Source organism: Aquila chrysaetos, chromosome Z (genome assembly GCF_900496995.4).
Source record: "Aquila chrysaetos chrysaetos chromosome Z, bAquChr1.4, whole genome shotgun sequence".
Taxonomy (NCBI): Eukaryota; Metazoa; Chordata; class Aves; order Accipitriformes; family Accipitridae; genus Aquila; species Aquila chrysaetos.
Window position 1 is genome coordinate 84,423,608 of NC_044030.1, and position 22,648 is coordinate 84,446,255.

A 22,648-nucleotide genomic window follows, 5' to 3' on the forward strand; every position below is an offset into this window, starting at 1 on the left:
CCAGCCAAGGACCTTCTCCTAGGCTACAGGGCCACCACTAGCTATTCCCTTGCATGTTCCTCACAAGTCTCAAGACCAGGGAGATTTACAGACACAAACATCTCTGGCTCCCCAGCAAAAACAGGAGCTTTGGGAAGTACATCCAGAAGACCTATGCCCTTCACCCCACTCCACATCCTGGGGTACCAGCACCCAACATGCACAAAATACAGCCTTGAGTCCAAAAACCATACCATTACCTAAACTGTCCACCCCCCCCCCCCCCCCCCCCCCCCCCGGAGCAGATCGCACAGATGCCTCTCCAGGGCATGTCTGGTACTGGGCTATAAAGGGTTAAAACTTATGGCCTAAAAAATAATATTTTAAGCCCAAAAAAGGAGGCGGAGGGGAGGGACAACATGCCATCCCCCAAGCCGTGCACTCCTATATTCGGGGAAATCTCACCCAAATTCTTACATAAACCAACCCGAGTCCCCAGGTACACCAAGAAAATTAAAATAAAAACTAAGAAAATTAAAATAAAAACTACCTCCTGCAATCCAACAGTCCCTGGGTCAGTTGCTGTATGTCTTCAGGAGTTTTTGGGGAGGACACCTCCACAACAGCAAATAATCGACCGTATCGAAACAGCTGCGCCCCATCTTCTGCCTGCAAATGCTCCGGCTGGTGGTTTTTTTTTTTTTCCTACAGCGGTTTGACTCAGAGGTCTGGCCAGACTCACAGCTCTCAAATTCATTTAATAAATCATCTCCTCACCACGCCCAGAAGCAAAAGGCAAATCTGTGTCTCCCAGGCACCTGCTGATTGGACTAACGTGCCTCTTGCTAATTAGCCTGCGAGGAAGAGTATGGCTCGAGTGACATGTTTATGAAGATAAATATTTTAACTTCACAGTTAGCGCTGTAAACTCATTCCAGCCCGAGAGTCTCTTAAGTTGATTCCAGGAGAAAATGCCTCGATAATTAAATTTGGGTTTGGTTTTTTTTTTTTTTAAAGGCTATGAAATATTAATTTTGGTGAAATATGTAGCATATCTTTCAGGTGCAATTAGTAGCTGCTGGTGGAGGGGAAAAAAGCTTGCTGGTGAAGCCCAGGGAAGGGATGGGAGTGTTTTCTCCCCTCGGCAGAGGGAATGCAGCGCTCTGCCCTATCTAATCTCACTATAGCAACGGGAAGACCTTGGCAACCCCGATCTTTACAGTTATTAAGACAGAAGCGGGAAGAGTCAGGAGCACAGTGCCGAGGGATGCTCGGCCGAGAAGCTGACCTGGTTCCTACAGAGGAAATAAAGCACCCTGTCTCGCTCAGGGGCGATGGAGGGTCTGCCAAGCTCTTGGATGGATGGTAGTCCAAGGTTGGCTCCCAAAAACTTTCCTGTGGTCCTTTTTTGGGGAGAGAAATACGCTGAAGAGGAGGCGTGCATCTCCCCATGACACCCAGGAGAAGGATGTCCAGGTCCTGCTGCTCGGACGTGTTGGAGCGGGTCCAGGAGGGCCACAAAAATGATCAGAAGGATGGAGCACCTCTCCTATGAGGACAGGCTGAGAGAGCTGGGGCTGTTCAGCCTGGAGAAGAGAAGGCTCTGGGGGCACCTTATAACAGCCTTCCAGTACCTAAAGGGGGCTTAGAAGAAAGATGGGGACAGACTTTTTGGTAAGGCCTGTAGCAAGAGGACAAGGGGTAATGATTTTAAACTAAAGGAGGGGAGGTTCAGACTAGATAGAAGGGAGAAGTGTTTTACGATGAGGGTGGTGAGGCACTGGAAGAGGTTGCCCAGAGAGGTGGTAGATGCCCCATCCCTGGGAACATTCCAGGTCAGGTTGGACGGGGCTCTGAGCAACCTGATCTAGTGGAAGATGTCCCTGCTCATGGCAGGGGGGTTGGACGAGGTGACCTTTAGAGGTCCCTTCCCACCCAAACCATTCTATGATTTTATGATTCCCCGAAGTCCCAAGAAGAAGATACTGCTCTCGGGACCAGGGGCTGAGTCTGCAGCCGGCTGGTCTCCCTCAGCCTCCCTGATCTCAGCCCCATCTTCAGCCATGAGGACGTGCCCAGAGGGGACAGGGACAAGGAGGCTCCTCTGCGACTGCCACCCAGCCTGGGGCTGCCAGCAATCTGTACCGCTGCCATCTCACTGCCCCTGGAGATCGTTCGCTCGCTCTCTGCTCTCGCCAGGATGATTCACCCACAAATGCAAAGGCACGGAGTGCTCAGATCAGATTGTTGCAAAATATTACATCTTGGTGACTGCCTGGCCCAGAGCCACTTTGGTCCTGGGCTCCTAGACAGCAGGGACAGCCCCAGGGCTAACTTGGCTGCCACCAACTCCTGGCCATAGCTTGGTCCCACCCGGACAGAGCAGTATTTGCTATAACACTTCTCCCCTGTCAAAGAGGGACAGTTCACTAAGGCCACCTTAACAGCCATGCACCACCCTATAGAAGGGGACTTCAAGCTGCTAGAATCTCCAGAACCAGACCCTACAGCTCACAGACCAGCCCTGAACATCTCCCACCCGCTCTGCTCCACCATCTCACTGTCACGGCCACCCACCAGAACAGGCTACTGACTCAGGGAGGGCTGGCTGAGGACTCTGCAAGAATAAATTATTACTACTATTCAGACTGCTAGTAGAATAATAATCCGTACTAAACTTCCAAGGTAGCATGAGTCAGTCTTTTGGTGGCAGAAGATATGTTTGTCTCTAGCACTGCTCTTCTTGGCACCTTGAAGTCCCAGGCCCACGTTCCTCCCACTGCTCACTCCACTATCATGGTTTCCACCCAAACTCAAGTGTTTCTTTCCTTCCAGCAACTGGATTAGCCCAAAGAAGTTTCTCCATCAGCCTCTGAAACGCTGTCCCACAACCCAACCCTACCACAGGTGCACATCCCCAGCTTGCAGCGGCCAGGACATGCTACTTTCTGCTCCCTACCAAGACCTTCCTCACCACCAAAGATCCCAGCTTTAACTCCTCCAGGGTTTTACCAGCATTACAATATAAAGTAGGCAACTGGGCCAGTTCCAGATGGAATTAGATGCTGCTGGTCATTTTTTCCTCCAAAGAAGAGAGGAAGCCCCCACCACTTAGCTCTGTTGGGTGGATGTTGTTCAGCCAACACCTTTGGGAGACAGCCCGGTGCTGGGCACCAACGCAGCCTAGTAGAAACGCAGCTCTGTACTCGAAGCATTGCTCACTCCCGCAGTCCTTGGAGGCAATTAAGCGATAGCACTGGAAACATAAATCCTTCAGCAGCTGGGAGGAAAGCTGCCAAGGAGGTTTTGAAGGCCTGCTAGCTTTGGACCATGGAAAACATAGGGGTAGACTCTGTTTAAATACCATTATGAATGGAGGAGCAGCAGGAAAAGAAGTTAGATCAGGTAAAGCAATCGCAATTTCACTCGAGAAGGGGAATGGTGTAGAAAACTTAAATATATGATTCCCACCCCTCAGCCAGATCTTCAGATGGTGTATATTGGTGAAGCTCCATGGAGCTCTGCTCATTGCCACCCAGCTGGATGGATCCAAGTCTCTAAGACTCTTCTGAGTGCTTGTCAGCAGTTTTGCTTGCTTTTATTTTTTATTTTTGACTGCGCTGGAAAGTACCTCAATCAAAATACACCGTGCCCTTTAGCGCACATTAAAACCGAGAGCTATCGGAGACAAATGTCAAAATTTTAATATCAGGCTAGATCCTTATCTGGTCAAAAACAGCGCCCTGCCACCCTCCCTGTATGCCCTCTGTCCAGGGAGGGATCACAGCTGCCAGCAAGGTGCCAGTCCCTGTGCCAGCTGTCCCAGCAGTGGGAATTTGGGGGGGGCTGCAGGTTAGAACAGCAGTGGCAAGTATCTCAAAATACAGCGAGACAGTGTGTCATCCTAAGAGCCCATTTCAGCCTCAGACACCCGCCAGCATTAGATACCAGGAGGCTCTTTATCTTGTCACCAGTGACTAAGAGCATCCATGGCATGACGGTACCACAAAAATACAGGTGATGGAAAATGGCCCTTTTCCAAGGAGGATGGATCTTTTATTACGTTCTGTTTATCTCCTATATTACTAAAGAGAAAGCCATGAAGCATGCGATCCTTTTAGGTTCTCTGAATCCACTTAGATTTTATCTCTGGAGCCAGAGCTTTCCAGGAATGAAATAGCTGCAAGACACAACGTGGGTGAAACGAAATCAAATAGAGAGTCTCCAACATGAAAGGCAAACTAAAAGGATGACAGCACTAGTTATACGGAGGGAGAAATAAGGAGGAAAGGAAATTAAAAGCAATTAAAGGGAATTAATTAGAAGGTATGATGGAACTATGAAAGAGGAAAAACAGCTATGCAGAGTTCACTAAATACCCCAAACTTTTAATTGTCGCACTTGGAACTGCAAGCCCTGGAGGTTCAAAACCCCTCTGGCAGTCTCCAAAAAAAAAATTCCCATGGCTTAAACAAATTACTTCTTTGCCTCTACGTCTGCATGGCTGACAAGTTTCTGAGCTTCTCCTCCAAACCATGGAGGCAGAAGCACATCCTGCTCTCCCCTTCACTCCACCAGCCAAAGCTGACAACCCACACCGGCACCTGATGCTAGGAGCTGGGGCTTCAAGTAGAGTGTTGATGCTGTTGTCCCAAGCATTGGGCTGAATTATTTGCACCTGCCCAATGTTCCTGGTAGGGTTTTCAAAGGGCCTTGGGGTGGTGGGGCCACCATCTGTGCTTGAATTCACGAGGATGAGACCAGCCACTGGGCTAGTCCTGGGGGAGATGGCTATCAGCTGCAGCATCTCATCTTTCATTGAAATGCACTGCCTGCATTTCCCACTAAAAATCTAACAGTCCTTTTCACAGGATCACAGAATGGTTTGGGTTGGAAGGGACCTTAAAGATCATCTAGTTCCAACCCCCCTGCCATAGGCAGGGACACCTTCCACTAGACCAGGTTGCTCCAAGCCCCATCCAACGTGGCCTTGAACACTGCCAGGGATGGGGCATTCACAGCTTCTCTGGGCAACCTCTTCCTGTGTGTCACCACCCTCACAGTAAAGAATTTCTTCCTAATATCTAATCTAAATCTCCCCTCTTTCAGTTCAAAACCTGCTCACCATCCCCAAGTTCCAAACTGGAACAAGGATCTAAATCAAAACATTGCCATGAAAAAGGCTGCAGAGAGCAGAAGCCCCTACACCCTCCAGGTCTTCCCTTTGCCAACCGCCTTGGCCTTAACCATGAGAAGTAAGGAAGTCCCCTACAGAGATCAAAACGTCCTTTATTAAGGGAACAGTGTTGATGGCTGGGAGGAACGACAAGAGGTCATAAAAAAAGCAGGCAGACACTGTTTGTCTTGGCCTCCTGGATACGTATTATTTTCCTGGGATGCAAGCTCTGGCCCCACGCCGAAGGCAAGGATGCACGAAACGGAGACGGGGCCACCTTGCCAACACGGGGTTTGTTTCGGAAGAAACTCCTCACCCAGCATTTCCATGTGGGAAGGAGACGGTGGGGCAGGAAAGCCAGAGCTGCTGGATGGTGCTTGGAAAGCAACGGCCAAATCCTTCAAGCTTGGGGTGCGTGCATGGGGTCCATGCAGCGCCCCAAAAAATCCCTATGGGGACATGGGCAAGGTCTAAGCTCCTTATGGTCTTCCCATGTTCTCCATACATACCATGCTCACCCCTATCAGCTACAAGGCAGGTCACGTATAGATATAGGGACTGCGCAAAAGGCTCCATCTCCATCCCCTGCACCAGCAGCAGCCCTGCTGCCCCCTCTGCCCCAGCCATTGCTCGATGCTGCTGTCTTCAGAGACCCACAAAGCCTTGATTGTGTTTAATTAAGTGACCGCAAGCTGATTTACACAACAATAACCCTGTTTCCAAACACAGTGGGCTTCAAGCAGCTCGCCCCAGTGACAGAACCACACTGTTCCTATGAAAGGGAGAACTTCATTATCAGTTACCAATTACAATTCAGAATTAAAAAAATATCTTCTTTTTTTTAAAGGCACAGCTAATGTGACATAAAAAACCACTCATTTTCGACCCAAGCCTAGGGAGGATTTTTTTTTTTTTCTTGCTTGAAAGACAGACAGTTTCATGCTTTGAAGTTAATTATAACTATTTTGCTTTATACATCACTTGCTCAGGAAGTTACAAGCCTTCCAGATCTCCCTGGTTTATTTGGTACCGAGACAGACCAAGGTTTGAAAGTCACAGCTGTCACAAGCCCAGCTTCCATTAGGAAGATTAATCTTCCCCAAGATGCATCTATGGGAAGGTCTGAATCACAGGGTTGGATCCTGCTGCTGGTTACACAGCATCAACAGAATCGCATGAAGATGAGGAAAAGCAAAGCTGGGTTGGTAAGCATCAAACCTCCTGCCACAGGACCAGACGGGAGCAAGGCTGTAGAAAATCAGCTCTTTGGGACATTTCAGCAGAATATTTATGCCCCGTGTAGCAAAGCAGAGCCCTGCTCCTGTGCTGGGTCTGCCAGGCACCAGGGCAAGTCATTAACTGATTAATAGCAATAATCAAACTGTGATTGGAAAAGTCAACTGAGCACCTACCGGTGGTCGTGCCTATATGGTGGGATGGGAAAGCTTCAGCTGCTGGTCCCTGGGAATGCTCATGGAGACCCACTGCTGCTCCGGGGTGTGCCATGGCACATATTGCAGCCTCCATCCCTAAATTAGGGGAACCTCCTGATTCCTCAGCAGTAAAAGAACTCAAATAATGAAGCAATGAGGGAACAGCCCATCCCACGGCAAACACCAGGCACTGCTTGGACAAGCAGCTTGCGAACGAGCCCCTGCAAACAGCCTGCACCTCCTTTTTCGCCCCCACTTGCCCTCCGTCCACAGGAGCAAAATGATTTCACTTTGGGCTTTTAATTAAAAGAGAAAAGCATCTAACACATTGAATCAGGGTCATGCCATCCTTCCCGAGCACCACATTGAGAACACAGGCAGCACCTACATGGAAGAAATACATTTAAGCTGCCAGATCACAGACCAATTCAAAGCAAACCCTGAAGAGTCACCAGGTAGTTCTTAGATACTCCTACACACACAGACACCAAAGTGACAGAAGAAACTGCCTGGCAGGGGAGGAACTGGAACTGCTCTAAATGAAGGGCTGCACTCATGGTGGAGTTGGTACTAACAGGTATCAGTGTGCAAAGCCTCCTGCCTGGCTCTGCTGCCTGCAACCTGCGGGCAAATATAACCAAGAGCAGGTTTTCTGCCGGTGCAGTATCTGCTGGTGGGTTTTCTAGGTGCATCTCAAAGGCAGAGGACTTTCAGCAATGGCCAAGCTGAAAATGTGGGAGAGAATCATGGGTGAGGAGGTTCTGCTCTAGGTTAGTGCAATAAGAGCAGCATCACTACTGCAACACCTGATCTTGAACCAACACTTGCTTTGGTTTGGGTTTCTGCCTGCCAAGTCAGGCTACTTTGTGAATTAGCCTGTCTCCTTCAGGGACCCAAGTCAGAAGCCCATGAGTTACAACTCAACTGTATCTGCAGCAAACACTGCTAAATTCAGAAGACGCAGAGAGATGCTGGCCTTTAATTTGGGGAACCTGCAATGGATTAACATTACCTTTTCCTTAGAAAAGCAGCAGAATTCATCTTACAAATTAAAAGGCAGCAGCTGATAAGCGATTAGCATACACTTTCCACTGCACGAGGCTGTCATCAACAAAATAACTATATACCTTTTTTTTTAAAGCACAATCTCTACAGAATTATTCTGCCTCTGGACTCCATTGAGTTTGCAGTGCCCTGTATTTGTTTCCCAGCTGAGACAATTGCAAGTTAAGCGTTCGCTGGTGTTGTTGCTGTTACAGGGATTGTGCAGCTAAATAATTCAGTAACCAATTACTGTTTAACAATATCACTCTCCATCATTTGAGCAGCGATCTGTCATCCAGGCCAAGAGACTCCAGCAAAAAGGAGTCTGCAAGAAGCCTTCGTTTGATGTAAAGACATTGACTTGTGCACTTCTTCTGTGTAAAATACAACTTATTGACTGAAAGACAAGGTATACGGCGCATTTTATTGCGTGCTAAATGAGGGCTGTAATGAATTGCTGCTTGCCTCTAGGTCATTTGTTTGATTGCCACCTAAGCAAACCGGTGAGGTCAAAAGGTCCTGTCCATGGGATGGTTCCTTGGTGAAATGGACTGCTGATCAGCTCAAGAAAATAAGAAAGCAGGACAGCCTAATGCTGATTCTGCGCCCAGATCAGGAAATCTGGATTTCTTCCTTGTCCCCAAAATGTACGAGACACCACTGTACTTGATGCTTTCACCATCAGGGCCACCGCACCAAGCCAGCTCTCCAGCAAGGGCAACCAGTGCTCTCCAGCTCAGATTCATCCTGCTCAGGACCCGGTCCTCCCAGTCTGCCTCTGTGCCTGGATTGGGACCTAAAAATGCAGTTGCTGTCTTTTTTAAAGACTCATCGATACACAGCACACGTGACCAGCTGCCCTCTTGGCTATGAGATGGGAGCTTATTTAAGGGCTGAACCTGATCTTCTTCGTGCAGGGCATCACCAGAGCTCACCCAGCCCATCTTCTTCACCGCAACTCGGCAGAGAAACATGCCTGGTTTTTAAAGATATTCCTCCTGCCTCCTTGGTTCCTCAGTTGTGTGACTTTAAAGCTTTCTTCTGCGCAGCTATAAAAGGGTGTGAGAAAACTTGGAAAGGAAACCCTGGGTGGTACAGACAACTGGAACAAGGAGCAATCTGTGCCCGGGGCAGGGGAGGGGGTGGCAGAGCCCACACGGTGCCATGCTGAATAGCTGCCGGGGAGGAAATGACACACCGCACTATCCTGCTTTTGTCCAGGGGCGAGACCAAAACGCTCCAGAAAAAAAAAAAAAAAAAAAACAAACAACAAAACAAAAAGGGATTATTCTGGCTTGCACCGCTCCCTCCTCTCCCTGCTGCAAAAGCTACTGGCGACCACCTCCGCATCCTTGCTCATGCGAACCACGGGGCATCGTGGCCTGAGCAGCACCTGGTTCGGTTTAGCACCAGCCTTATGCTCCCCAGGTTTCTCCCTGCTCCTTGCTTTTTAATGAGGAATCATGGCCATAAAGCCACCCAGCACTGGGTTTGGCTGGCCAGCAAAGCGAGGGCACGGGAACGCCCCGCTCCACTGCTCCTCATGGTGAGCTGCCAGCAAAACGCTGCAGGCAGGGAGGAGCAGGCAGCGTCCTCCAGCCCTGCCCACGCTGCCTTCACGAGAGGTGCCACCAAGCACACCAGCCGTGGTGCCCACACTGGTGGTTCTCCTCAAGCCCCATCTCCCAAAGGGCCACGATTACAGCAGAGTCCCAGCTGCATTCACCCAAAAACCAAAGTCTTAAAAATTTTTCGCACTCATCATGCCAAAGAAAAGCTCAAAAACGTGGCGTTTTCCAATGCCCCACCGCCGCCCACGAGGTCCACTCTTACCTCTGCTGTGCCCCACGCTCAGGCATGTCCTCTCCTGCTCCCCCATCTCAGGCACCCCTCCATCATCACAACAGCCTCATGCTGTGGGGCTTCCCCAGAGTCCATCGCTGGGACGATTCCCTCCCCACAGGCTTGTCTCCTCCCTCCCCACAGCTGAGGCTCATCCTCCAGCCACCTCCGGGTCAGATCCTTCACCTGCAGCTCATGAACCCTCTCCCAAATGCCCAACCACCCTTTCAAGCCCCACCCTACAGTATCACACAGTTTTTCCATCTCTCTCTTTTTCCTGTTGTTTCGGTACCTCACCCATCACATCCTCCCCTGTAAAAGGACCAGAACTCACACTCTATTCCTCAGCCAAAACTATCTCCACATCTGAGCCAGCCTTCACTCCTCTCTTCAGGCATGATGAAAACAAGCAAGGCACAAATGCCATCTTCTTACAAATTAAGGTAAGAAGCCCACCCTGAAAGGAACCCAAAATCTCTATCAGAACATATCAATGGTATATCTTATTAAAACAAAACCCCAGAGGAAGCCCAACCAAACAACTGTCCATAGACACAAGTTCTCCTCCTACCGGCACTTCAAAGGGCTCAGGCAAGATTAAATAAAAAGATGGACTGGAGAGTGCGGGAGTCAGGGAAGAGTGAATATTGTGGGACAGATCCGCTCTTGTGGGACTTCAAAAAAAGCCAATAACCTAAAGCCAACTTACCAGCAGATGCACCCATGTCAGTCAGGAAGGCAACCCCAACTGATGTTCCTCAGTACTAGTGGAGGAGTTGGAGGGACAGCGAGGATTAGCATGAACAGGGTGAAAAGGTTTTGGCTGAGCAAAGGAGGACTCCCTGGTTCTCTACTCATCACACAGGGACTCAAAAGTCTCCTGCTTTAGTTGCCAGCACATCCAAGGCTTGGTCCAGTCTCAGTCCAAGTACTTAAAGCTTATGGTGGAGAAAAGACACCAGGGTGCAGAAAGAGCTGCCCGCAGCCACCTGGTTTTGCCTGGAGACACAGGACACCCTCATCCAGAGCAACTTCGCCATGCATGGAACCTCCTGGGGCAGAGCAGAGCTGCCCAGACCTAGAGGACGGCACCGATCACTGCTTACCAGGCTTTGCCCCAGACCATGAGCATACCCTGCCAAGCTCTGGCCACAGAAAAGAAGCCACCGAGTCCATCTTCAGCTGGTGCCAAACATCACAGCATCCCTTCAGCCCAAAGCAGTGCTGCTGAGCCCAGCTCAGGGTCTGCTCTCCCTCTGCAGACACCAATGTTCCTCTGCCTGCACCAGCCATAAAACCTGCTGCCCACCCCACAACTGGCTGGGGCCCTCAGCGCTAGAAGCTGCAAACATAAAGTCAAAAATATCAATTGCAGCAGACACGTGTAAGTCATATTTTTCTTCTTTTGCATGTCAGAGCTTGCTCCTCTTTAAGGCATTTTTATCTCAGCTCCCCGAAGCAGGATGGGGCTCTCCCTCCATCTTGCAGAAAAAAGAAATGAGGAGACCACAGCACCTCCCGCATCCCACTGACCCACGTCCCACCCCCATCTTCCCCCAGCCCCAGCCCTCAGACCCACCCAGCAACCCAGGGAAGCGTACAGCTACACACGGCTGCCTCGCACGGCGGCAGCTCCCTGTTAACAGGACACCAGCTAATTCGACTACATCCACGTGAGCCGTGATAACTACAGCAATGCTATGCCCGAGCGACCTGCCCCAGTCACGGAGGATGCCTGCAGGAGAGCAAGACACCCTTGCGTGGGCTTCTCCAGGCACCTCCTAAAACCCAAAGCTTCCCCTTTGATTCTACGATTCTATGATTTTCAGGAGGTTAATGTGCAATCCCACCACTGCCCCCACCTCCACCAGCAAAGCGGAGGGTAGGCTGGGAGCAAGCACCTGGCTTGGGGATTGCTTTTGGTGCCTTTGTCAGGTCTGACTGAGCCTCAGTGAGCTACAGCCCTTTGCAAACTAAAGCTAGAGGCAGAAGAGGGTCAGAAATGATGCAGATGTCTCGGGTGACATCACACCAGCTTGCACAAGGTCACCTTACCAAGTACACCTCAGCAAGGTGAACCCCAAGTAAAGACTGAAGATCTGCCACTTCCACATGGATCAGATCTTGACTGAGAGGGGCTGCAAACCTCCCCCATGGGGCTCTGCAGTGCTCAGCCTGGATTAAAGAGGATTCCATTTTCCTTTTGCCCTCCCTGAAGACTTATCTCGAGCATCTCCAGCTCCAAAGAAGAGCAAAACCTGACCGTTGTCCCTCCAGAAACCAGCAGCAAGTGGAGGCACTGCCAGAGCCCCCTTCTCAAACCCAACCACACAGCAAAGCCACCTACCGCAATCCTTCCACTGGCATCCCTTCCTCATCCATGGAGAAAAGCTGCTCCATGCACATACACCTCCTCTTTATGTTCCTAATGACTTATTATCGATAACCTATAGGCATAGCTGGCCAGCCAACCTGCCGTACCTGCAGCAGAGCCTCCTCTTGCTCAGCTGTTGAAGGATCTGACCTGGAGGTAGCTAGATGATGAGCTTCAGCTATGGGGAGGGAGGAGGAGAGCCCATAGAAAGGTGGGGAGGGGATCATCCTGGTGATGGACTTTGAGGAAGCCCCACAGCACAAGGCCAATGGGATGGAGAAGTGCCCGAGATGGGGGAGCAGGAGAGGACATCCCTGAGCGTGGGGTGCAGCAAGGGAGGAAGATTTAGCCCTCTGGGTCATCTCACTCATCTGGGTGTCCCCCAGGACCTGAGTCACCAGACACTCATTAGCCACCTCAGCCACCCAAGGCACCACCAGCCCCGGGGCCAGCGTGATGCAGGGAGCCCTGGGGAAGCGTTGAAAGGCTGCATGGAGCCGCCTGCTTCAGATTGCACTGTCTGAACGTTTGCATATTTGGAACCACATAAAACCATCCCCTATTACTAACAAAAATAGCTTAAAAGCAATAGAGAAGTGCATCTGCAAATATTTTGGGGGTGCGCAACCCTGCTGAACCTACCACGGTGGTTGCCAAAACCCACAAAGATGTCCCCATCCCCAGGAGCTCATGGTGGAGCATGAGATGAGGCACAGCATGCAAGGAAAAGGTGTTCAGCAGTGGTATCCAGTGCAGCAGAAAAAATGGTTTATGGTTGGGTTTGGTTTTTTTTACAACCCACACCTGCACATTGTCCACCCATTCGTTTCCCTCCAGACTCATCCAAACACTCGCTACTTCCAAGATGCTTCCCAACAAGGATCAACTTTGTTAAGAAAAAGAATAGAGCCCTAGGCAAAATTAGCTTTTTGTCTCCCAAACAGGCAATTACCTCTTGCAGAACTATGTAAGTCTAAAATGCACGAAAGGCAATATTAAGCTTTACTAAAATGGTGCCTTTAAAGTATAAACTGTTGCAACGTGTGAAAAGAACATGGGGGATTTGCAGCCGTGGAAAACTGGGACTACTTTTTATTTTATAGTTTCTGGGCATACCAGGCTCCAATAGAGATGACCCTAAAAAAATCACAACTACAGCTGTATTACATACAGCACCCCCTTTTAAGGTTATTTTAGAGGAGGTGCAAATGAATTGCTTCTCCGTTCCTCCTGAAGCCCCCCTAGATACGCTCTAAATACGACCGCACAACCTGCATTCCCAAGGTATACCTGTAATATAGGTAAAACATAAACCAAACTGCAACGTATACCTAATACATGGTGATGTGATGTGGCTAAAAATGTTCTTGGTGTTTATTTGGGACTACCTACAGAAGAAAACCCCTATGTTCCTACCTACGTGGCAATCTGGGCACGCTAGATGAATATCAAAACATCTTCATTGCCCACCATCAATACACATAGCCATTAAGTAGACAGATGCAGACAGAGATTAGGAAATATTTTTGGAGATCAGTAGGACAGGCCTTGTAAAGGCACAAGCTTCAGGATGCAGTGAACTGAAAGGCAAAACAGAGATTTGAGATTTACATCCCAGATCAGGCTCCGGAGCGTGAAGCAATAACGGTGGTTCTGGATAGCACAGGCAGCAAACTGTGTCTAATGCGTCTTCTTCAGACAGGCAAAGCAGGCAGGAATGAAGCAGGCACAGGTCTATGCAGATTCCAGCCCATGACACACTCGGCAGAGATTAAAAAGTCTAAGTGCTTTCTAAAGAACAACAACCAAAAGAAAAAAAAGCCCCTTCGGTCATTAGTTCATTTATTTTTATATGAAGAAAAAAAAAAAAGCAGCATCTCCTAGAACAATTTCAGGGATGCCCCTCCTGCACGTCTGCTCTCCCCCACAACCATCAAAAGAAGCGAGCTGAAGGTGAAGCAGTTTTCCAGGGGCAGGAAAGCACACAGCCCTGGAAATCCCATGGAAAAATGGATTCCTTCGCATGCCTGAGCATGTCACACCCTCAACCTCTCCTGCCACCAGAATCACCAGCATGTCCCCATCCAGGACCGCGGCTGGCATGAAACCATCCCAGCATTTTGCAGGAAACGCTGCACATAAATGCCTGCACAAAATGAATGCAAAATTATGCAGCTAATTTGCATGTGTAATTACTATGAATTAGTATGCAATTGGCCAATTAGATTCCCTTCTTGCATGTATGCCATTTCTAAATTCAGGCCTCATCATGGGGCGATCTCCTGGTTTGATAAGCGGTCCAGCCGATGGGCTGTCTCCAAGTTCTGCTCCCAACCTCAAGATCATCCTCCAGCTCCTTCGTGGGCTTCCATCACAAGTACAGGCTAAAAACATTCACTGATCCCAGAGAGCTTTCAATAAATTCACAGGATTTTATCTATAAGGGACCTCTGAGATGACCTAACCTCACCTCAACTCGAAGAGCGGAGCCTTGTAAAGCCCACATCTGACATTTGAGCTAAAGCACCTTTTTCAGGAAGACACTCGATCCTGAACTAAAGATGATGAAGAAACCATTCCACCCCTACGCAAGCATGTCAGCAGCCTGCCTGAAAGTTTATACAACATTTGGCACATCCATTTAAAAGATGCAATGGAAATGCTTTTACTACTCATCCACAGCGCAAGTGCTTCGAGGACTCAGAGGGTATCGGGGAGGACCAGCCATCCCCACCGACTTGAGGCAGTACGTTTCTTCAAACTCCTTTTTCACCTCTAGACGCAACCTGGCAGAGTCCAGCCAGGGAAGAAATAACGAAGGAAAAGAGCCTCCCAACAAGCCTGGTTTGAAGACATCCTGGTGGGACCAGGTGGCCTGCATGAATTTGGGGTAACAGAGAGTGGGAGGGGGGGTCTATCCTGCTCCTCACCCTTCCCCAGGTCCTCTCCTGGGGCTGGCGACCCAAGTGACAAGCAGCCACTCTTCCAGGCAGAGCTTCTTCGTCTCCGGTGACTGCGGAGTTCTGGAGTTCCTCACGGAGAGAGGAGCCTGGCGAGCTGTGAGCCCATTTTGGGGAGCCTGGGGGCAGGCAGGGGAGTGTGGCTGTGCCGGACCCCCTTGGCTGTGCAGGGTTTTCCTATTCCTAGGGAGGAGGAGGAGGAGGAGGAGGAGGAGGAGGACAGGAGCAACAGGGAATGACTAAGTCCCATTAACAGCATTGTTGCCAAGCAACTAGGAGGCACCTGCAGGAGACAACAGGGACCAGGGCCAAAATTGCAGTGGCACCGTACGGTGGTTAACCCCCACGCACTCACCGGCCGCTCCTCCACCCAAAATCAGGCCCCCGAGGTCTATCTCATGAAAGATGCTCACGCAGCAGGACCACCCGTGAAGGCGAGGATGCCCATACTCGTTCCACCAAGGAAGGTGTCACTAACCCATGTTGGGTGGGGTGAAGGGGAGCATTATTTCCCGAAAATCCTGCCACCAGTGCCCCGATCCCCGACCCTCGCTCCCCACACCTCGATCCCTTTTATCCAGCACCCCAGGGCAGCAACAATGGAAAGTTACAGCAGATTTCCCCTCCGACGCTGCGCCAACTTTTGCCAAAACAGAGGAAACTCACTCAAGACTGGAAAGTGACTTTAATTTCCTCCTCTGACTTTTTTTTTTTTTTTTGGCAGCAGGGGGGGTGTTTTATTTATTTCTTTTTAATGCCTTCGCCTGCCTTTGAGCTACGCCTCCCAGAAAAGGAGCATCCCAACGGCATGCCCATCTGCAGATACCCAAAGAAGGGAGGCTCAGCGCTTGGCACAGCAGCATCTTCCCCAATTACTCATGTTTCAAAATCAGAAGTGCCTTTTTCCTCTATTCCCCCCTCCCTAAAACCAAGCGATCCTGCAGTTCAGCTTGGCCACAGGGCAAATAGCTCCAATATTGCATGGGTTTTTTCCCAGCTCTGCGGTAGGCACATCCTGGGGAAGCGATCCAGGTCCGATATGGATCACAGTGTGAAGAGCTGCTCAGCATCACCAACCCCAAGATGCCACCACCCTTAAACTCATCCACAGCCAGGGCTGATGGCACTTTGCTCTGGGGCTTTGCTAAAGGCTCCGACATCTTTCTCTAAAGAAGTCTCAGGTCTGCAGTTAGCTGTTGGTGCAAATAAAGTGACCTCCAAAGCTACATCAGCAACTGCTGTGAAGACACCATCTTCCTCCTCCCTGCTTCTCCCTGCACCGATGCACGTTTAAAACACGCTGTGTTTTAACGCGGTAGTTTTTCTACCTCTTGCTTTCAGCTGGGATTGCATGCCTAAAACAAGAACAAACAGGTATTTTGCAAGCATGGCTGGCCATTTCTTTACAATTCAAAGCCCGATAAAGATAACGGGCTTAGAATAACCCCGCACGCACAGTCCTGGAGAAGGTCTGCTCCTGAAATCAATGGACTAGCCAGGCGAATAAAATCACTCACACTTGGAAGTGTTGCGAGCTCGGTCCATAATAGAAGACATAAAAAAAGGCATCAAAACATAACACAGGCGGTGCTGCAGGAGTAACGCACATACACGTACAAATGAAGCTGCTGAAGTGGGATACTTGAGTTGCATCAACATCACAAAAAATGAGGTTAACAACCTCTTTTTCATATTTTGAAGGGGAATCATAAAATGAGTTGTTTGTAAACTGACACTAAATTAATTTACAAGTTGATGTTTATTTTGTGAAGCCCATCATTATTATGGGTCACTTTAAATTTACAACGTGAACCTGGTAAATTCATGCATCATCATATTAATTGTACATTATCAAAGGGCTCATTTATAGCCTTATCATTTGAAACGGTGATCGTTAAAGAAACCCTGCTGCTTTTTTCCCCACTTACAATTTCACATGGCATCTCTATGCTTCTCAACAGACTGACCAAGAAGTGTTTATCTTCTTGGGGAAAAAAAAAAAAAAGACTCTAAAACAGAATATCAGGGATTTATTTAATCAATCCAGGGCACCAGCCAACACCAGGTCTGCACCAATGCCTGGTGCCTTTAGGTTGCAGGGAAGACCAAGGCCCCCCGTACCAAATTCCAGCCCCAAAAAGAAACTCCAAGCTGCAAACATCCAAAAAAGGACTATTTATAAAGGCAAGGCTGACAAGTGGAACGCTGCCGGCAGACGGCAATGCAATAACAACGCTGCCTGCAAATCCCCGCTGAGCAACTTCAGTGACTATCATCAGTCATGTTTCTCTTCTCCTCTGTTTAATTGACAATCAAGATGCTTAAAAGCGACAATGAATACCCTGAATGTTTTCTCTCACATCACCGTGATTAACTTCTGGTACTTAATTCTCAAGCTGCAAACGGTCACCAATTTTGGTGAGTCTTCTGGACTTTAACCTCAAGCTCATTGCTGACCTAGCTGAGGTCACCATGCTCCTGCCCACCCTTTTTTGGTTTTACTTTGATCGTGTGTTCATCACAGAGCAAGACAACCTAAAAATAAATCCCCCAAAGGGATTTATATTTAAAAGTTGCCAACGGCTTCTTACTCATGTCCCTGTGCCAAGGTACAACATGCTCTACAGAAGGGCTCGTCTTCATTGCAGTCATGGAGTTCATCACCTGCCAATTAGCTTTAGGTCCATACATTTGCTAATGCTGATTTGGTTACTCCCATCAGATTTGATCAAGCATGCAAATCTTCAGGTCTTACGCTAGGCAAAGCCTGGAGAAAGGAGAGGGCCTGAGCCAATAAATAAATAAAAATATCATTTTTTGATTAAACTGAAAAAGAGGGCAAGAAGTAAAACTTTCTCCTCCCTCCCAACCTCCTCCTCTGCTGCGTGTTGTTAAACACGATGCAATGAGAAGGTTCAGACAGCGTTGGAAAGGCTCCTTCCACGAGGAACAAAGACCCAGAGGTCCTACAGGGCAAAGGCCATCTTGCAGACTGGTAGATCTTGTATGAACTAGACCCAAAATCTGCAAGAAGTAGCGACAATAGGTTGGGAGACACCACTTTTCTCAGCAAATCAGTACCCTCTAAGGTTACTTAAGACTTTCTAGAGCATCATTCACCCCACAACCCAGAAGGACCCGTGTCCCTGGCAGAAGCGACAATTTTCAGTTAAGCCAAAGAGCTGCTGGTTTTTCCCACTGGAAGACATAAATAAAACGTCCATGTCACATTCATAGGGGTTGTCCTGTCCAGTTTCCAACAGGGTTCATCCTATTGGTGGACTCAGATTTTCCCTGCAGCTCCAAGTGGAGGCAGTAATTTCACATTTCAGGTCCTGAACCTTCGTGCAGTTTTGTTATTAAACAGTTGACACTGCCTTGAAGCCTGGGAGCGGCGTTTTATGTGCATGTGAGAGTTTATAGAACATTTGGGTGTCATTTCTGATGAATGGCCCTGCATAAATGTTAGATCTCCAACCCGTTGCTCTTGCAAATACTGTTATTTTTTTCTTATTTATTTGTATTGCAGTAATTCATTCAGGTGCCAACCAAGACTGAGGCCGTGCTATCAATACGCAGCCTGACAGCAGCAGCAAGAGACAGCACCGGCTCTACAGACCGCACAGGAGAACAGAAAGCATCATGGCTAGTGTTGGTGGGGAATGGAGGTGAAACCAGATGATGTTCCCAAATCCCAAGGAAAATCCCAGCAAAACAAACAGAAAGAGAACCCCGATCAACAGAGCACCCATCTAAGCGTTTAACCAGAAGAGGACCACAGAAGCCCCATCACAGGCAGAACAAGGACTCTTAGACAGACCTTTCATATTGAGATGCATGTCCCGCCAAAACACCTGGACCATGACAAGAACAACTAAAGGCCATCAGCTCATGCCCCTGCAAAGCCAGTCCCAGATAAAGCTGTCCTAACTGGGACAGCATCCTTATCCACCCCAGAGACCTGCTACCCTGCAGGAACGATAAGCACACCCAACACACGCTCCAGCATTGGTTTGTATGGACCGGCAGGATGAGATGCTATCAGCCCGTACTGCTCCTCTTCTCTACAGGGTGCCCCACAGCGGCGTGCAAGCCCTGCTGCTGGTGAGCAATGCAGAAGCAGTGGGTGGATTTGCAATATCCCAGCTCTGGTCTGGCAAGGGGCGGACCTGCACCACCCTTGACGAAGCCAACACGCTGTCTAAAGGAGGTTGACATGGCCCATCAGCACCTTTGGGGATGTGGGGCTAACTCCACATCTGTGGCCAGGCACTGTGTCACCTCCTCTACGTGTGCCAGATGTTCGTCCCACCCCATGAAGGACCATGCGTGCGGACAACCACCATGGCTACGGCTGACAGCGAGCTGCTGCCACCTCGAGCCACAGCAGCCAAAGTGTCACCAGGATGGGCCGGACCTCCAAGCCACGGAGGTCTGCCGAGATCCTAGTCCGGCTCCCTGGGAGCTGTACCACCATCTGCAACGGAGGCAGAGCTGGCTTCTGGTTCTCCTTGCTACCAGGAACAGGCAGTGTCATCTCACCCTTTGAAATCTTTCTTCTAAGCCCTGCTCTTGTAGCAACTCCCTTTGCTCCTGGAGATCCACTGGAGAGGAAACCAGCAGCCTGGCAATTCCCACCACTCCCCACCCGCCTGCCTCTTCCTCCTCCTCCAAAAAAAAAAAAAAAAAAAAAAGCAAACCCTTTCAGACCAACCAGCTTAGGTAAATAAGCCAACGCAGCCCCTCCCAGCAACAATAATGGAGAACTAAGATCTAATTAAATAAATGAAACAGATTCATAAGAAAGGGGAAGGTGGTTTCTCTGAGCCGGTCACAGTGAGATTAAACACAGAGCGAGACCCGGATCCCTTTTCACCAGAGCGCTGTAAAAAGAGTGGCACAGACCCAGCAGAGCTTAAAATACACGGCAGGGCACACCCTTCCCTCCAAACACACCTGCCACTTTTTTTTCCCCAACTTTTTCTCTCCCACATCCTCTCTGGAAAAGCCAAACTTCATTCATTACAGAACCAAACTATTTCCTTTTTTATTCTAATATTTCCTTTTTTTTTATGGGCAACCATCTGGGAGTGGGGAGGGGAAAGGAAGCCCTGGAGCTTTTCAGACACAATAAAAAAAAAAAAAAAGTATGATTAAAACCAAAAAGCATAAACAAACAAACCATGTTACCCAGAATAATGACATTGGGGAAAAGCGCCAAAAAAATTGTATAAGCTTCTGGAGCATGGCAGGAGAAGAGAACGGAGAGTCCTCACTGCCGATGAGAGCGTGCCGCTGCGGTGGGCTGGCGGCTGGCTCAGCAGGGATGCTCTGGGCGAGCCAGGAGGAGAAGGGTTTCACATAGATTTAGCTGCCTAAATATGTCTTCAGGCACCTGGTTCTGGTAATTGCAAAGCCCCGGCCTAGACAAACTCAGATCATTTCGATACGATGTAATTGCCCCTGTACTCTGCTCTGGTGAGAGCCCACCTGCAATACTGCGTCCAGCTCTGGGGTCCCAACATAAGAAGGACATGGACCTGTTGGAGCAGGTCCAGAGGAGGGCCATGAAGATGATCAGGGGGCTGGAGCACCTCTCCTGTGAGGACAGGCTGAGAGAGTTGGGGTTGTTCAGCCTGGAGAAGAGAAGGCTCTGAGGAGACCTTACAGCAGCCTTTCAATGCTTAAAGGAGGCTTAGAAGAAAGATGGGGACAGAGTTTTTAGGAGGGCCTGTAGCAATAGGACAAGGGGTAATGGCTTTAAACTAAAAGAGGGGAGATTCAGACCAGATAGAAGGAAGAAATGTTTTACGATGAGGGTGGTGAGGCACTGGAAGAGGTTGCCCAGAGAGGTGGTAGATGCCCCATCCCTGGGAACATTCCAGGTCAGGTTGGACGGGGCTCTGAGCAACCTGATCTAGTGGAAGGTGTCCCTGCTCATGGCAGGGGAGTTGGACTAGATCCACCTGTATTGATACCAGGGGTTGCCCCAAAACATGTGCAGGACCTTGCACTTGGCCTTGTTGAACCTCACAAGGTTCACATGGGCCCACTTCTCGAGCTTGTCCAGGTCTCTCTGGATGGCATCCCATCCCTCAGGCGGGTCAGCCGCACCACTCAGCTTGGTGTGATCTGCAAATATAAACCCCTCCGAGCTATTCTTGTTTATAGCTTGATTATTTTTGGCAGCATCGTGCAATATTCTGCAGTGATGACAAACGGGAGGCACGCAGGGTGGTCAGCATTACCCAGAACCAAGCTGATGTTCTCCTGAAAAACAGGGAGCACGGAGGGATGCACCTATTGCTCCTGCCCTAGGAAGGAAGCATTTAGGGGGGATGCTTTGCACCCAAGGGTTTCCACCCTGATGCACCACCCTAAAAGTAACAGGGCGCAAGAGCCACATGAAAATTACGGTGGGGAGGAGGGGGACAGCATGCAGCATTGAGACAGGGCTAGTAGAAAACGCAGGCAGTGCAGGCAGCCACACTCCTGAGATACCAACACTGCAGCGAAGATAAATGACTGGCCCAAGGCCACACAGCGAGGCAGTGTCCCCTCTACATGACTTTCAGTCCCTGCTCTGGCACGGGATCACTAAGGGATCCTTCAACAAAATATTATATTGGCTTCAAAATCATGTGATTTATTTTACCCCATACACACTCACACATATAAATGTACTTTTTTTTTTTTTGCCTCCTTCTTTCTCCTCTATCCAGACACACTCAAGCACATCTCGAAACCTCTCTGAATAACCAGAAAAAGAAAAAACTTTGTATTTCTCTGGTAAAGGAGAACTCATAGGGGTTGACTTGACTCCAGGAGCTGGGGCTTCGCATGAAGCAGGACGGTGCCAACAGTCCCACCTGACAAATGAGCACCTGTATTTACAATCACACGCCAGGAGATACTGCAAATATTTCCTAGAAGCTATAAAACCCATCCCGACGATTGCAACGGGAGCGGGGATGAATTAGCTGAAGCCTGTCACTTGGAGAAGTCACGCTGGAGGAGATCCATCCAGGTAATCCATCTTTCTGCTGTGTTATACAATGACATGGTAATGGCCAGCCCGGAGGGATTTCCTTCAGGAAAACTCAACTGTTACTAAAATGGTAAGTTAATACTGAGCAAGAACTCAGCTGCCGTTAGACCAAAGGATGGGCATGACAGGGAATAAAATATTACAGTCCCCATTCAAATATTTTTATTTATAAGAGCAGAAATAAATAGACCTATCTGCAGGCTGCAAAGAGAGGAGGCTGAGATTAAAAGAAAAAAAGAAAAAAACCTGCACACATCGATTCCTTCTTTGCCATTTTTCCTAATAAATAGCCCAGCACGGCTGTGCTGATGGGTAGCTGGGGTGGAGGAGGGCACACTGCCCAGCTCTCGCAGGGACACAGGACACAAATCTGAGCTCAGGCTCTGCCCTTTTGTGTTGATTAAAAAAAAAAAAAAAAGAAGAAGAAGAAAAAAAGAAAGCCAGAAAAGTTATGTTGCTAATAAAGGGCTCTATTGTGCCATCAATTTTTTAAGCTTTAATGATTTCGGGAGGAAGTTCAGCTCAGCAATCAATAGCACAATATGGGCAGGAGGGCTCAGAGGAAATTCAGTGCCGGAGCTGCGGCGAGGGCTGGCAGAAAGGGGGGTTCAGAGGAAGGGGGTTCCCCTTGCTCGGGGCAGAGGGGGGCTCCCGGGACCCCACATAGGCTGGGGACCCCTGTCCCACGCAGCTCCCCGTCCTGTTTAGCTGACGCGGTGCGAGCTCCCCCTCCTGCCGCACGGCGCGTGCGGCCGGGGGACAGCGGGGACATTTGGGGATGCTAGGACCGCT

General features: G+C 49.2%; 1 protein-coding gene across 2 annotated transcripts in view; it reads right to left on the reverse strand.

Moving 5' to 3' along the window:
• The window catches only part of ZBTB7C (zinc finger and BTB domain containing 7C), a 159,426-nt gene that overhangs the window by 135,018 nt on the left and 1,760 nt on the right, over positions 1-22,648 (reverse strand). The gene's annotated exons all lie outside the window — the stretch shown is intronic.